At 56.1% G+C, this 13,080-nt stretch overlaps 1 protein-coding gene and 1 long non-coding RNA gene across 8 annotated transcripts in view; one reads left to right on the top strand and one right to left on the bottom strand.

The window, feature by feature from the left end:
* Positions 1-10,786: 10,786 nt before the first annotated feature.
* The window catches only part of LOC117795997, a 30,070-nt gene continuing 27,776 nt past the window's right edge, over positions 10,787-13,080 (bottom strand). For 4 of the 5 annotated variants that reach the window (XR_004620239.1, XR_004620238.1, XR_004620237.1 and 1 more), the window contains 2 exons: positions 12,595-12,824; positions 10,787-11,097 (listed from right to left, as the gene is read on the bottom strand). This is a non-coding gene — a long non-coding RNA (uncharacterized LOC117795997). The remainder of the gene's footprint in view (positions 11,098-12,594; positions 12,825-13,080) is intronic. The other variant, XR_004620240.1, reaches the window with a different exon arrangement.
* Positions 12,818-13,080, top strand: part of ASB2 (ankyrin repeat and SOCS box containing 2) — a 37,524-nt gene continuing 37,261 nt past the window's right edge. For all 3 annotated transcript variants that reach the window (XM_034642547.1, XM_034642548.1, XM_034642546.1), the window contains exon 1: positions 12,818-12,983. The gene's annotated coding sequence lies outside the window, so the exon portion shown is untranslated. The remainder of the gene's footprint in view (positions 12,984-13,080) is intronic.

Genomic DNA, 13,080 nt, shown 5'->3' with positions numbered 1-13,080 from the left:
TCACAAGCCGCCTCGGAAACTGTTTCCCCTTCTTCCTGGGAACAGAGCCAGAAAACATTTCCCAGCCTGTGTGAAGTTACAAGTGGCCAGGGGACCATGAGCTAGCTCATACGATGCGAGGAATATCTACCCCGTCCAGGCCAGGCGGACAGAATGTTCTCTGTGTCCTCCTTCGCGCGCTCTCTCTGCTTGCACCTCCGTGCCCACGAGCGTGGCGGCCCGGGAAGGCCTGCACGTCAGCAGAGCCACCCACAGACTCAGCCTGGGTCCCTGAGTCACCTCCGGGCAGAGAGCTGTGTGCTGAGGAAGAATGGTAGGTTTTCAAGAGGGAGAAACACACTATTGTGTTTGAGCCATTGGGTGTTTGGGATTTGGTATGGCAACCACTGTTTCCTAATTCAGAGGATGAGAGGCTGGGCCCTGGGAGGCTGGCAGACCTCAGTTTAGGCCTGACCCTGTTTCTCACTGCGCGAGAGCCATGAGCAGTCCTTGATTTAATCTCACTGCAGACTGCCGTCTAGGAATCCCTGTCCCCTGTTAGGGATGAGGAAGCTGAGGGCCAGAATCACATGGCAAGGGGGTGAGAGGAAGGCATTCAGTCTGGCTCCACACCCAGTTTAAAGTGCACAGGAGGACTCCAGATCTTTCTAAGGCCCTTTGTCTCTCCAAATGTCCTTGTCCTGGTTGCCAACACTGGCGGAGCTCTGCTGTGACCTCAAAGCTGCTGAGAATCGGGCCACGTCACTGCCAAGAGCCAGGACCTGCTCGTGGGAGCAAGGACCCTGATGCTTCTGCCTGTGCCCCTGGGGACGTTTTAGGGGCTGATGCCAGCAAGTGGGGAGATGTCTGGGTCAATCTTATCTTTAGGCTACATTCTGGTCCCCAGGGCAGCCTCCCACTGTCCCAAATTGAGAAAGAAGCAACCCCTAGTCGGGTCTCTGCATGGCAGGGGGTAAGGGGTTCAAACCCACCTGTTCCTCTGGTTGGGTGGCCGGAAATGTTCCATGACCTGAGGGACAATTAGTGTATCAATCAGGGACCCTGCAGGTAGGATTGTCAAATTTGGAAAGAAAAAGATGTGATGTGAATTTCAGATAAACAGCAAGGAATTGTTTAGTGTAAGTATGTCCCATGCCATATTTAGGATATACTTATACTAAAAGTATTTGTTGCTTATCTGAAATTTAAAGGAAACCGGGCATCCTATATTTTGTCTGATGACCCCAACCGCAAAACACCATGGGCACATGCGTAAGGTAAATAAAGAGAAGTAATGAACTGGTAGAGGTGTGGGTGGGGTCAAGAGCACCAAGGCCAAGAGAGGCATCCAGAGTCCAGCCCGACAGGTGCTGCAGACATGGAAGATGGAGTCCCTGTCAGAACCGTGGTGCCAAGCAGAGGAGAAGCTGGAGAAATAAATACCCTGCCCCCTCCACCTGGTCCTGCTCACTTGGCCTCCCATTGGCTGGACTCAGTCAAAAGCCAGAGGGCGAGGACACTTGGGCAAAGCTCAGCCTGCCGGGCACAGAGCTGGGCACAGAAGGGCAGGGCAGGACCTGATAGCAAAGGAGGGAGCCAGCTCAGTCTAAAAAAGGAAGCGGGGGTTTCTTAATCTCCCTTGGGCTCTGCCCCCTTGATGTTGCCTACAGAGGACACTCCTTGCCACAATGGACAGGGACAGGGACAGATACTACACGTGGGTCCCCAATCCTCTGCTAAGAGGCTCTGTTAAGAATCCAGCAAGAGGTGCAGAGTGGAGGCCAAACGCTGGTGACCGAATGTCCACGGGGGCCTTTCACCCGCACGGCATTGCTGTGATCGGCTCCAAGCTCCTCAGGTTCTCGGGACCCTTGCATCCAAACCCTCCCCTGAGATTTCTACGGATCGTGGGTCCTGTGCTCTCCCGCCGTCTAAGCCCCCTGCTATCTCCACCCCGACCGACCCTGCCCCCAGCAGACTGGCCACAACCCTAACCGTCCAGGAACCTGGCTGGCCTCCCTCGGGAGTGCAGGTGCGCGGAAGGGTCACCCGGGCAGGGCTGGCCCTCCACACTGCCTGCTCCCGCTGCCCTCCTCCCTGGACCCAGATTCTTCACTCTGTCCTGCAGAGGTCCTCCCCCTCCTCTGAAGGCCCCGAATGAGGTGGGAGTCACGTCCACCCCACGCTTTTATCCAAGTATTTCCCAACAAAGACAGCTGGCTCACTCCCCCTCTCCCCCCTCCCCCAGCTCGCTCCCTCCCTCCCTCCCTCCCTTCTTCCTTGGCCCCCACCCCAGCTCCTGTGCCTTGCACTAGGCTGTAGAAACGAAAGAAAAGATAATTCTGAACTGCTTAAAAACCTCCCCATGCTGCTCTTGCCGGAGGAGGTAAACCGAGCCGGGAGCCGTCTACAAGCCGTCTACAAGCCCCGCGTAGACGTGGGGCATCCGGCACCTGGATCTTGGTCTTCCCGGGGCCTGCAGAACTCTGCAACCTGTGGCAACCCCACCTCAAACGTGCAGACAGACAGATGGACGGACGGCGACAGGCTTTAAGGAACAGCTGGCAACCTGGGAACCCAGGGTCACTGATTGAGAAGCAGAGCTACCCGCTGCCCTGGTGTGCTGACCTTGGGCTGATACATGAGTCGCGGAGAAAGGTCCCTGTTCTGTCTGCCAGAAAAACAACAACCACCAAACCCCAAACCCCAAACCACCACTCCCCTTTGTGTCTTCCCACCCCCCATATAGTCCAGGCTCTTGGCATGACTCTAAAAACTCTCCTGGTCCAGCCCTGCCAACTCCTCGAGCCCAAGTTCTCCCTTCCCCACAGCCTGCACTTGGCCATGCCCATCTCCTGTGGTGGCCAAGCTGGCCACCAGCTTCAGTGCCCGGACCTTGGCTCCTGCTGTGCCCTCTGCCTGGGCTGCCCGGCACCCACCTGTGCACCTACACACGCTTCCTCTGCCAAGACTCAGGGCGGCGGCATCCCCTTTGCTGGAAGACCTCCCCCACTCCTCCTCCCTGTCCCCACTCCTCCTCCCTGATCCATCCCTCCTACCACCCCTCCTCCCTGCCCCCACTCCTCCTCCCTGATCCATCCCTGCCCCCACTCCTCCTCCCTGATCCATCCCTCCTTCTACCCCTCCTCCCTGCCCCCACCTCTCCTCTCACTCCTCTCTGCCTCCTCTCTCTGATTGAGGCCGTGCCTCCCGACAGGTAGGGCTTGCACATCCCAGCAGCTGACATTGCTTCTGGCTCTTACTAGGGCTCACGGCCTTTCATTTATGCCTTGAGCATGGAAGTAGGAGTCACAGGTACTGAGCCCTTGCCTCAGGCAGCCGCTGCCCTAGACTTCTCCTTGTGTTTCTCATGTCAGCCTTACCCCAGCTGCGTGAGGAAGGTGCTAGCTGTCACCCCAGCCGACAGGTGAGAAGGGCCTGCTCGGGGCGGGGGCAATCAGCCGCCTGGGGTACCAGACACTCAGCGGGAGCAGCACCCGTCTGCCCCACCCCGCACCCCTGCTCTGCGGAACCTGCCTGAGGGCTGGAGGGAACGGGCATTCAAGTCCAAGAGGGTCCAAGGGCCCAGAGTGCAGGCAGGTGGAGCGAGGGTGAGGGCGTCGAGTGAGAAGAGGGGCCGAGGAAGGTGTGCGGGGCTGGTCACGGGGGCCTCGGAGGCAACAGGCAGGAAGCTGGGCCTGTTTAGAGTCAACCAGGATCCACCTTTCCCGCAGGGGGAGGTGGCCGCCCTCAGCCAGACAGGCCCCTGGGCTGCCCGGGCCAGACAGCCGGCCGCTGGGCACCGCAGCCAGCAGAGCACTCTCTCCCAGGACTGTCCGCACGGCGGGCACCTGCTCCTGTCGGCCCGGAACTGCTGGTAAATATAGGCCCAGGGGCCCCAAGGGAAGGGTGAGGACCGAGGGGCCACAGAACAGGCCCTGCATCAACAGAAAAGTCCGCTCCCATCCCAGGAGCCCGGCGCCAGCGCCCCGGAGCTGCAGGCTGTCCGCCCCCACCCGAGCCGAGCCCTGGCTGCCGTGGGCGTGGGTATGTGCCCAGGTCACACGCTCTTCAGGGGCCAGGCCAGGAGCTATGACAGTGCAGTTCCGAGCTGATGCTGGCGGGCGTCTGCAGCACCAGGAAAACTGGGAAGTAAGGGACAAAGGGAAGCACAGAGAGAGAAAGGAATTTTAAAAATCTGAACCGTGTACTAACTGAGTGAACTTGGAAATGTATCTTAAAGTCTCTGAGCCCCCATGTCCTTAGCTGTAAGATGGGGACGGTCCCATCCCCCACTCCCCAGGGTGTGAGACACATCACGCCCTCCTTCCCAGTGTCCGTTCGTGCCAGGGGTCCCCAGGGGCCGGTGTGTGTGTGTGTCGGGGGGAACCAGCCTCGCTGGGTCACGTGCAACACGGTGAGCGTGCATGGGTGTGAGAGAGTCTTCATGCACAAAGATCGGCAGCAAGCATGCTAACTGAATTCTGGCCAACAGCCATTATTTGGAAATTACATAGGATGAGAGGTGGAATCCTAGGATTCAGGGACTCTTCCAAAGTCGCTCTTATCCCATTTTCTGTTTCTGTTTTGAAAATACGTAGGTAGGCTTGATTTGAACTCCAACTGACAAGCAGGATTTTTGATCTTGGAGAACAAAGGTACCCGTGTGCAACTGCCTGTTCTGGTTTCACAGACACAGTTTGCAGGGGTCTGTAGTCTTCACAGCGCCTCTTTTCCAGTTAGGGCTCCAGAGAGGGGAAAGCTGTGTATAGGGTTGCGCAGAACTTTCCAGAAGGGCCAAGACCAGCATGCGGGTGGCGAAGTCCAAGCTCATTTCAATGTGCACGCAGGTGCGCACACGCACCAAACGCGGAGAGCCGTATTTCTAGAAAACGAGAGACTTCAACAGCTGTTTAATTTTTTTGTAAGACTAGTTATTCACCAACTGTCGTGCCAGCTGGTGTGTGAAATGCACCTCTCTCCTTCACTTCAAGAATGTGAGCTCCGTGTGCATGGTGGGCGCCTGCGTGCGCGTGTTTGCATGGACCACCGCCGGCAGGAGCCTGGTCCAGCAGAGCTGAGACCCACCTGGGGGCCCCCCTTTCTTGCTAAATGCAGAAACCCCAACCTTCATACCGATCACCAAGGCTGTTCCTTTCGCTTTTCTCAAACCGCGACTGCATTTCCCTCTGCTGGTGACCTTCAGGGCTGGTTTACAAGCCTGTTCAAGGAGCCAGTCCTGTAACGGTCAAAGGCATTGGAAATCCAAACACCTGGCCCCCTCGAGGGCAGCTATTCCTGAAATCCAAAGCCATCCCCAGGAGCGAAGGGGAGACCCCTGCCCCTCCCCCTCATCCGCTCAGTGCAGACCTCATTTTCTTCCCACCGGCCTTTTTCCCGTGGCACGTCCACCACAGCCCCGTGGACGCTTGGACCGTTAATTCTTTACTGGGGAGGCCGTTCTGTGCTTTGTAGCGTGTTTGTTTGTTTCTTTAGACTTTATAGGATATTTAGAAGCATCCCCAGCCTCTACCCACTAGATGCCAGGAGCAACCCCCCTTCAGTGGTGGCTACCAAAAATGTCTCCAGGAATTGTCCAATGTCCCCTGGGAGGAAATTGTCCCCAGTAAAGAAGTACTGTTTCTCCTCTGTCTCTATAAGGAAGTTTCAGCTAATAACAACCACTAGCATTTATAAGTCTTTACTCTAAGGAAGATATAGATACTTTCTTATGAGTGTGGGTACTGTCATTCTTCATTTTGTATATCAGGAAGCCGAGGCTCAGAGAGGTTAAGTAAGGGGTCCAAGGTCACACAGTGAGCACGTGGTGGAGCTGGCGGATGACTTCAGAGTCTGGACTTTTGGTCACTGGGCTCCGCAGGGAGATCCAGCGCAGTCACCTCCCAAGTGATCCTGTGCTGGGAGTGGCCCCAGCCTGACCCCTTGGATTGGGAACAATGAGGCACAATGACATTGACCCCAAACTGCCGTGCTTGAAGCCTCCAGCTGCTCACTGGCGCTTGTGGTCTATTGTAAACCACGTCCTCCCCACCCGAGCATTTCTGGGATTCTCCAGGGGGGAGCAGTCATCTTAAATGGTGTGGTGGGCTTCCTGCCCATTTGCCCAACAGCTGGGGAGGTAGGGTCCTCAGCAAATGTGACGATCAACAACTAAGCTCCCACTGTAAGCTTGGGAGGGAGCTGCGGAGAAGGCGGGAGTGGGTTTCTGGAAGCGGTGGCCTCCACAAAGCCTTGGCTCCTCCTGTGCTCCAGCCCGGGTTCCCTTGCCTCAGAAAAAGGATGCTGGCGCAGATGAACTCCCACGACCTTCCTGTTCCCACATTCTTTGCTCCTCTGCTCCTTCAGTTCTGTGTGGGCCGACGTGTCACTGTCACCAAGTTCAGGCAAGTCCCAGCAGGGCTGGCGGGGTTTCCACCTGTAACAGTAGGATGCTGACTCTGCCCTCAGGGGCAGCCATGCAGCGGGGTGCCGGGGCCATCACCTGCCCCGTCACACCCAGAACCCCGGGCCCTCCTCCTCAGAGCAAACCCAGTGCTGTCCCCAGAGGAGTGGCGCTGGCTGACACCTCTGTGATGTCACATCACTGGCCACTTTGGATTCCCCCAGGAGCGGAGCCTGGGAGCAGTCCACTGCCCTACAGCTGCCGGATCCGAAACAGCTATGCTCCCTGTGAGCTCTGCCTCCGGAGTGGCCGGCCCAGGGACCCAGAGAAGCATCTGCCTTCCCCTCTTCACCCAGCTACAGAGCGAATGGGTCCGCGACTGGCCCCAGCCAGGAGCTGCTGTGTCCAGCCGGCCCTACAGCATCCGACACAGCCAGTGGCTCATCCCTGGGAAGGAGGCTGGCTGGTCGGGTCTGCGCGCAGGAATCCTTTCTCTCCTACCAAAGGGCGCTAGGAAGCTCCCGGCCCTGCTATGGACACATGGATGTTCACGGAAAACCTGTTCCCAGCAGTTAACTTGGGTTGAACTTTGTTTCTGAGTTCCCAAGGGTGACTCAGGCACCTTGACATCAGGCCTTTGAGGGGACCAAGAGACCTGACCAGCCAATAGGGCCAGCAGCCTCCAGGACGGATCAGCCCAAGGTCCACTGGCCGCCTACGCTCACCTGACCCATGGGAGATGCCCTCCCCCCCTACACAAGCCCCTGTAGGTGGCAGGTGCGGAGGGAGAAGAGCCGAGGCTGAGTGTCTCCTGAGTGCTGGGCCCCGGGGGGCTCTTTGAGCCCTGGGATCTCATCTAACCCCCTAAGAGCCATTGAACAGAGGACATGTCACCCCCATCTTTCTCTGAAGATGAGACAGATTCAGTGGGGTGTGGTGCTGTGGCCAGGGTCCCTCGGCAAGGGAGGAATAGGCGGGGATTATCCAACCCCGGGGCCCGTGCTGGAAACGGGGCAGCGTGGCGCTCGCTGGGATTGCACGTGGGTGGCCTCTCCCAACAAGGAAGATATCATCTGCACAGGGTTGGCCAAGCATGTCCCAGCCGTGTCCCTACCAGGCCTGGGACACCCTCCAGGGGCAAGACATCCACTGGAGGAAGTCAGACTCTCACACAGATGGGCCTGGACTCTAGGGTTTCCACAGCAGATGGGTCTTTCCCCAGGGGCTGAGAGCCACATGCCAGATGGCCTCACTCTGCGCTCTGGGCAGGGGTCGCTCAGCACTGCCAGCCAAGGAAGGTTGGGGGTTTGTATGAGGGGTTCAGAGCAGGGAGCGGTGAGGCTGGCTGAGCCCATGGCTCGGCCATGTCTTTCCGTCCTGTGGCTCTGTCCAGGCCACTCTAGTCTGAGGTCAGTTATGGCTTAGGAAGGCCCCACCCCAGCCGGCATCAAGAGCCCCACGTCCCAGGATTGGGCTTGCACCTCAGGTCTGCTCATTTTGATGGAAACCTTATAAAATCCCACTATTCCTCCCCTTACGTGCACGTGGGGCATTGGAGAGAAGAGGGCTGGACCAGGCAGCCCTTTGCCAGTCCCTAGGGGCCCTCCTGGTGTCATCCCCACATGTAGGGTGTTGATAGGGCATGAGGTAGGCCTGCCCCTTCGTCCCGTCTGAAGGGGCAAGGGCCATGCCCCCACTCTGCTCTCTAGAAATGGGAAGATTGTCTTCTCTCCCGTGGCCCCCTGAGCTGGGAGGTTGCCTCAGCCCCCTGAGCTGTGAGGTCCAGATTGTTCTAGAGGAAAACACTGTTGGCCACACATCAGAGAACATAGTGCCCACTTTAAAGAAAGGAAGAAAGGCTGGGATTTGTCTCTGCCTTCTCCTTGATCCCCTCCTAACTTTTCCATAGAGGCACCTTCCTCCTTCCCAGGACTTGGCCTTTGTGGGCCCCCACCTCACTGCCTGCCGTCTGCCCTCTGTCCACCCCCTCCCCCATCCAGGATGCTGTCCAGGGTGAGGACTGCACTCTTGTCTGTTCTTCATCTCTTGAAACCAAAATAAACGAATATCAAGAGGCAGCCAGGGCTGGGGGCCAGGATGCCAAGGCCACAGGGTGCTTATTTTAGCGGCTGATATTCCATTGCTGGGTCAGAGCCGTCCCGGACTTGGCACTGACCCACATCTCAGCTCCCTCCTCCCACTTAGCTGGCGCTTCCTCTCTTTCTCTCCTTCCTGGAAGAGGTATCACTGTCATAGGAAAATGTGCTGGTGTTGGCATCCTCTCTGGGTCCTACTAGCTGTAGGGCTCTGTGACCTGCTTCCCCATTACGTGCACGCACACACACACCTGGTCTATCCCTTCCAGGCTTCCCTTCTTGTTTATTTTAATCTGAATTCCCATAAATAGAGGGGTGTGTGTGTGCATGCGCGTGCGCGTGTGTGTGGGCAAGAATCAGGCTGAGGCTGGCAGGCAGGGCTATAGCCCTCCCCAGTTGAGACGTAGGAGCTGTGTGGCTTGAATGTCAGCGGATACATTCAACGGTTACTTAATGAGTCCTTACTGTGTGCTAGGCTCTGTTGTAGGCACTGACACTCAGCAGTGAACAGCAAGACTATTCTAGATGGGAGAGAAAGGCAATACACAAATGACATAAATCCGTAATAAGTAAGGGGGGGTGATAAGTGTTATAGAGAAAAATAAAACAGGATAGGGCCTTGGGGACTTTTTCTTGGGGGTCACATCCTTCTTCCTGGTCCCCTGTAGGTTGACCAGTTGTTTGTTCTTAGTCCCAGCATCTACCCATCCGTCTTTTACCCTTTTCTGTCCCCATAAAAATGCTCCCTAGAGGGCCGTTCCACGGGCCCACCTCTGGGGTCTTATACAAAGTCAGAGACCCTGGGCAGGCTCCAGAGATCATGGAGGCCAGGGATTCTCGGAAGCTCAGTGTCATTTGTCATCAGGGACATGCAAATTAAAGCTGCAACAAGATTCCACCACAGCCCATCAGAATGGATAATATGAAAAAAGATGGAGCGACTGGAACTCTTATACATGGCTGATGGGAATGCAAATTGGTACAACTTTGGAATACTGACAGTTTTACTTAAGTTGGACACACGCCCATCCCATGACCCAGTGACTCCCATCTGAGGTGTGTACCCAACAGAAATGAGGACATGCATGCACCAAGAGACACATACTGGAATGTTCGTAGCTCTATATTCCTAACTATCCCAACCTGCCCAGATGCCCACCAGCAGAACAGATAAGCTGTGCGTAGTCAGCATGGAATACCACACGGCCGTGAGAAGGAACACCCCAGAACCTGGGCCAATCTCACCACACACCATCGAATGAAAGAAGACACAGGTGTGGTGCTATTCTTAGGACATTCAGAACAGCTCTTACTGTCAGAGGTCAGGGGAGTGGTCACCCACCCTTGGCAGGAGGAGATGGGTGGTGGTGTCGAGGTGTGGCAGAGGAGGGGGGCAAAAGGGGGGGGCTCTTAGGGTGCTGCTAGTATCCTCTCTTTGATGCAAATGCCGGGTGTCCTCCATTTGTGACATTCTATTGAGCTGTACTTTTCATGTGTATATAATACATTAATAAAAAGTCGTAAGAAATCAGTGCTGTTCAGGCCTCGACTCAGATGAATTCATAAGAAAGTGTGGGGTAGAGGGGTGCCTGGGTGGCTCAGTCGGTTAAGGGTCCAACTCTTGATTTCGGCTCAGGTCATGATCTCAGGGTCACGAGATCGAGCCCCGCGTTGGGCTCCATGCTGGGCGTGGAGTCTGCTTAGGATTCTCTCTCTCCCTCTGCCTCTGTTCCTTTCCCCTCAGTGCCTCTCTCTCCTTTCTAAAAAATAAATAAATAAAATAATAGTAACAATAGAGAGTCTCTGGGGTAGAGGCAGGCATAGGCAGGTTTAATGGGGTTCACTGCCAAGTCTGGATGGAGGGAGCAGCCTGTGATGTTAACAGACAGGCCAACCTGTCCTTGGCTCGGGCTTTGTGGACCGTTACTGCAGCGTCAAGCCTCCCAACTTTGACGAGTAAGGACCCAGGGGAAAGCAAACGTTCATCTACTGACTTTCGTAACCTTGTGGGGTTCCTTGTTCTGCCCCAACATTTGGATTCCCTGTTATATGAGGGGAGGGGGCAGGGGGGTGGCGGGTAGAGCTGTGGTTAAAAGCACCGCGTTTTATGTCAGGCAGCTGTGGCTCAGATCTAAACCATCACTTACACATCGTGGGAGGATGGACAAGGTTCCCCGACCCCCTGAGCCTCAGTTTCCCCCTCTGTGAGGTTGGGGTGCCAGGAAGGTTGTGTGACTACAGCAGGATGATGCCATTTATTTTTTTTAAATTTTGTTTTATTTGAATTCAATTCATTAACATATAGCGTACCGTTAGTTTCACAGGTCTAGTTCCGGGACTCATCGGGTGCGTGCAACACCCAGGGCTCATTCCATCCTGTGCCCTCCTTCATGCCCATCACCCCGTTACCCCAGCCCCCCACCCACAGATGATGCCATATTTTAGTGGAAGTGTGTCCGGCTAGACCCTCCACTGCTGGCCACCCCCAGCGCCCTTTCTGTTCCCTGTGACTCTTTACCCACGATTTAGGCTCTTGATTTTCAAAAGCAGAGTGGAGGCACAAGGCAACAGGGCTTGGAGAGTGAGCTTCTCCGGCTGACTCGACGACGGGAGGTTTGTCTGGATTGGGAGAGAGGGGTAAGGCAGAAGGCCACTTTGAGAAGGGACGCTGTGCCTGCCCGTGGCCCGCCCCTCCCAGGCCACATCTGGGGAGGGGGTCTGGGCAGTTAGAGAGCAGAGGAACCTGTGCCCCACCCCTGGCAGGGGGCCCATGGAAGCAGCGGGACCCCAGGAATGTACGCCGCGGGACCCTCTGGAACTTCCTCCTGCCAAGGAAGATCCCCAAACGGTAAAGAGACCTGGATGGCCCCTCCTTCACTGCTCTTCTCTCACACCCAGACTGTGGCACAGAGGTCTGGGGGGGCGGCTGAGCATGAGCTAACCTTGAGGGGCCATCAACTGTAGCAGCCCCAGCTGGGGCGATGACATGATTTGGCAGGTGCCAGAGCTGAGTAGCTGGGAGAAAGCCTGGGACTGACGATGTTGTCCAACGCCCGGGACCAGATCAGACGTCCAGGAACTCAACCAGAACCCAGGGTACCCTGCGTTCACTGAGATTTATTTCCAGGTGGAACATTCCAAGAGACTGTAAAGGCATCCTGAGGTTCTCCTGCGTTTGACTTGATAAGAAAATCATGCTAGGGGGTCGTAAATCTAATATCCTCCAAGGGCAAAGGGCCTTTGAAATTGAAATCATTTTCCATTTAGAAAAACGGACCAAGTGACGTTTCTAGTCCTCTCCCTCCCTCCAGCCAGTGGGGATGTCGCTGCCTGGCAGTGTGCCAGGGGCATCCTGGACGCTCAGTGCATGTGGCTGAGGATGTCTCTGCCACCTGATGCTGACATGTTGTGCCATTTGGTCTATTCCAGAAACAGGGGCTGTGTGCTGGAGATAGGCTTCCCTCTGCTACATGCCTCAGCCAAGGCTGGTGCACGTGCTAGTTTGTTTGCTTGCTTGTTGGTTCCCCTGCCTTTTGCAGCCCAGCCCCATCCCATGACAGCCCGCAGCTGGATCCCAGGGCATGCTCACGGTGTCTGCCAAGGCCGCTTATCCCCAAACCCAAACAGCCTTCCCTCCGCTCTTTTCCCTCTGCTCCTGTTCATCTCCTGCCTCTCTGCCTTCCCTCCATCTGTCCTTCTCCCTGCCCTCTTCCCAGCCTCCCTGCCTCCCCCACCTTCCCCTCGCCCTCTCCCTCCCCCTTCTGTCCCCAGACCCCCACGGCTCTCTCCCTCTTGTTCTTCTGTCTTCCACGCTCCCCTTTTCATCCCCAGATTACCTCAGTGTCCCTCTCCCTTGCTTCCCTGTTTTCCCCAATGACCTCTTCTTTTCCCTCTCATTTATGCCTCATCCCCTCTCCTCCTGCACCTCTTCCTTTCCTTCTTCCTCTCCATCATCTCTTTGCACTTCCCTCCCCTCTCCTGTCCCCCAGTGTCCTCCCCCTCTGTCTCCTAATCTCCAGGCTCTGGCTCCCCCACCCTCTCTCCCTCTCTCTCTGTCTCTCGCCCTCCCTGTGTCTCTCCTCTCTGGCTCCCTCCTGGGGAGTTCCAGAAACATACCCATATATGGCCTCCATGTCAAGGATCACAAATGACGACGTCACGTGAGGGCCAGCGCTCCGAGATGCTCTCTGCCGCGCGAGGTCCGTAATTGACGCACCGTGGAGGGACTGAAGGCAGCGGGACGGCCTCCTCCGTGCGATCTTCAAATAGGACACCCGAGATGCACAACATCTTATAGTTTGGCTTGCCATCACTGGTCATGCGGTGGGCCCGAAATAAACTCCCTGCTTCAGAGGAAAGCGTTTCAGAACTGCCTGGCAGAGCAGACAGGAGCTCAGGGCCAAGGCAGAAGGAAAACTCAGGGAGCATGTTCTGAATTAAGGCACTCGCAAGAAAACCCTTTGTAGTACCCCTGAATTGTGTGCCCCTGTTTCAGAGCCTAACAGGTAATGCATGCTTTCGAGTTTCTTACACTGACTTCAAGAAAGATTGTTTGGCTGGGACTTAACCCCTGTGCTGCTTGTTGGTGACTCCTTATCGTCA

Source organism: Ailuropoda melanoleuca, chromosome 14 (genome assembly GCF_002007445.2).
Source record: "Ailuropoda melanoleuca isolate Jingjing chromosome 14, ASM200744v2, whole genome shotgun sequence".
Lineage (NCBI taxonomy): Eukaryota > Metazoa > Chordata > Mammalia > Carnivora > Ursidae > Ailuropoda > Ailuropoda melanoleuca.
The sequence above is the reverse complement of the archived record's forward strand: the minus strand, read 5'-3'. Positions and strand labels throughout refer to the sequence as shown.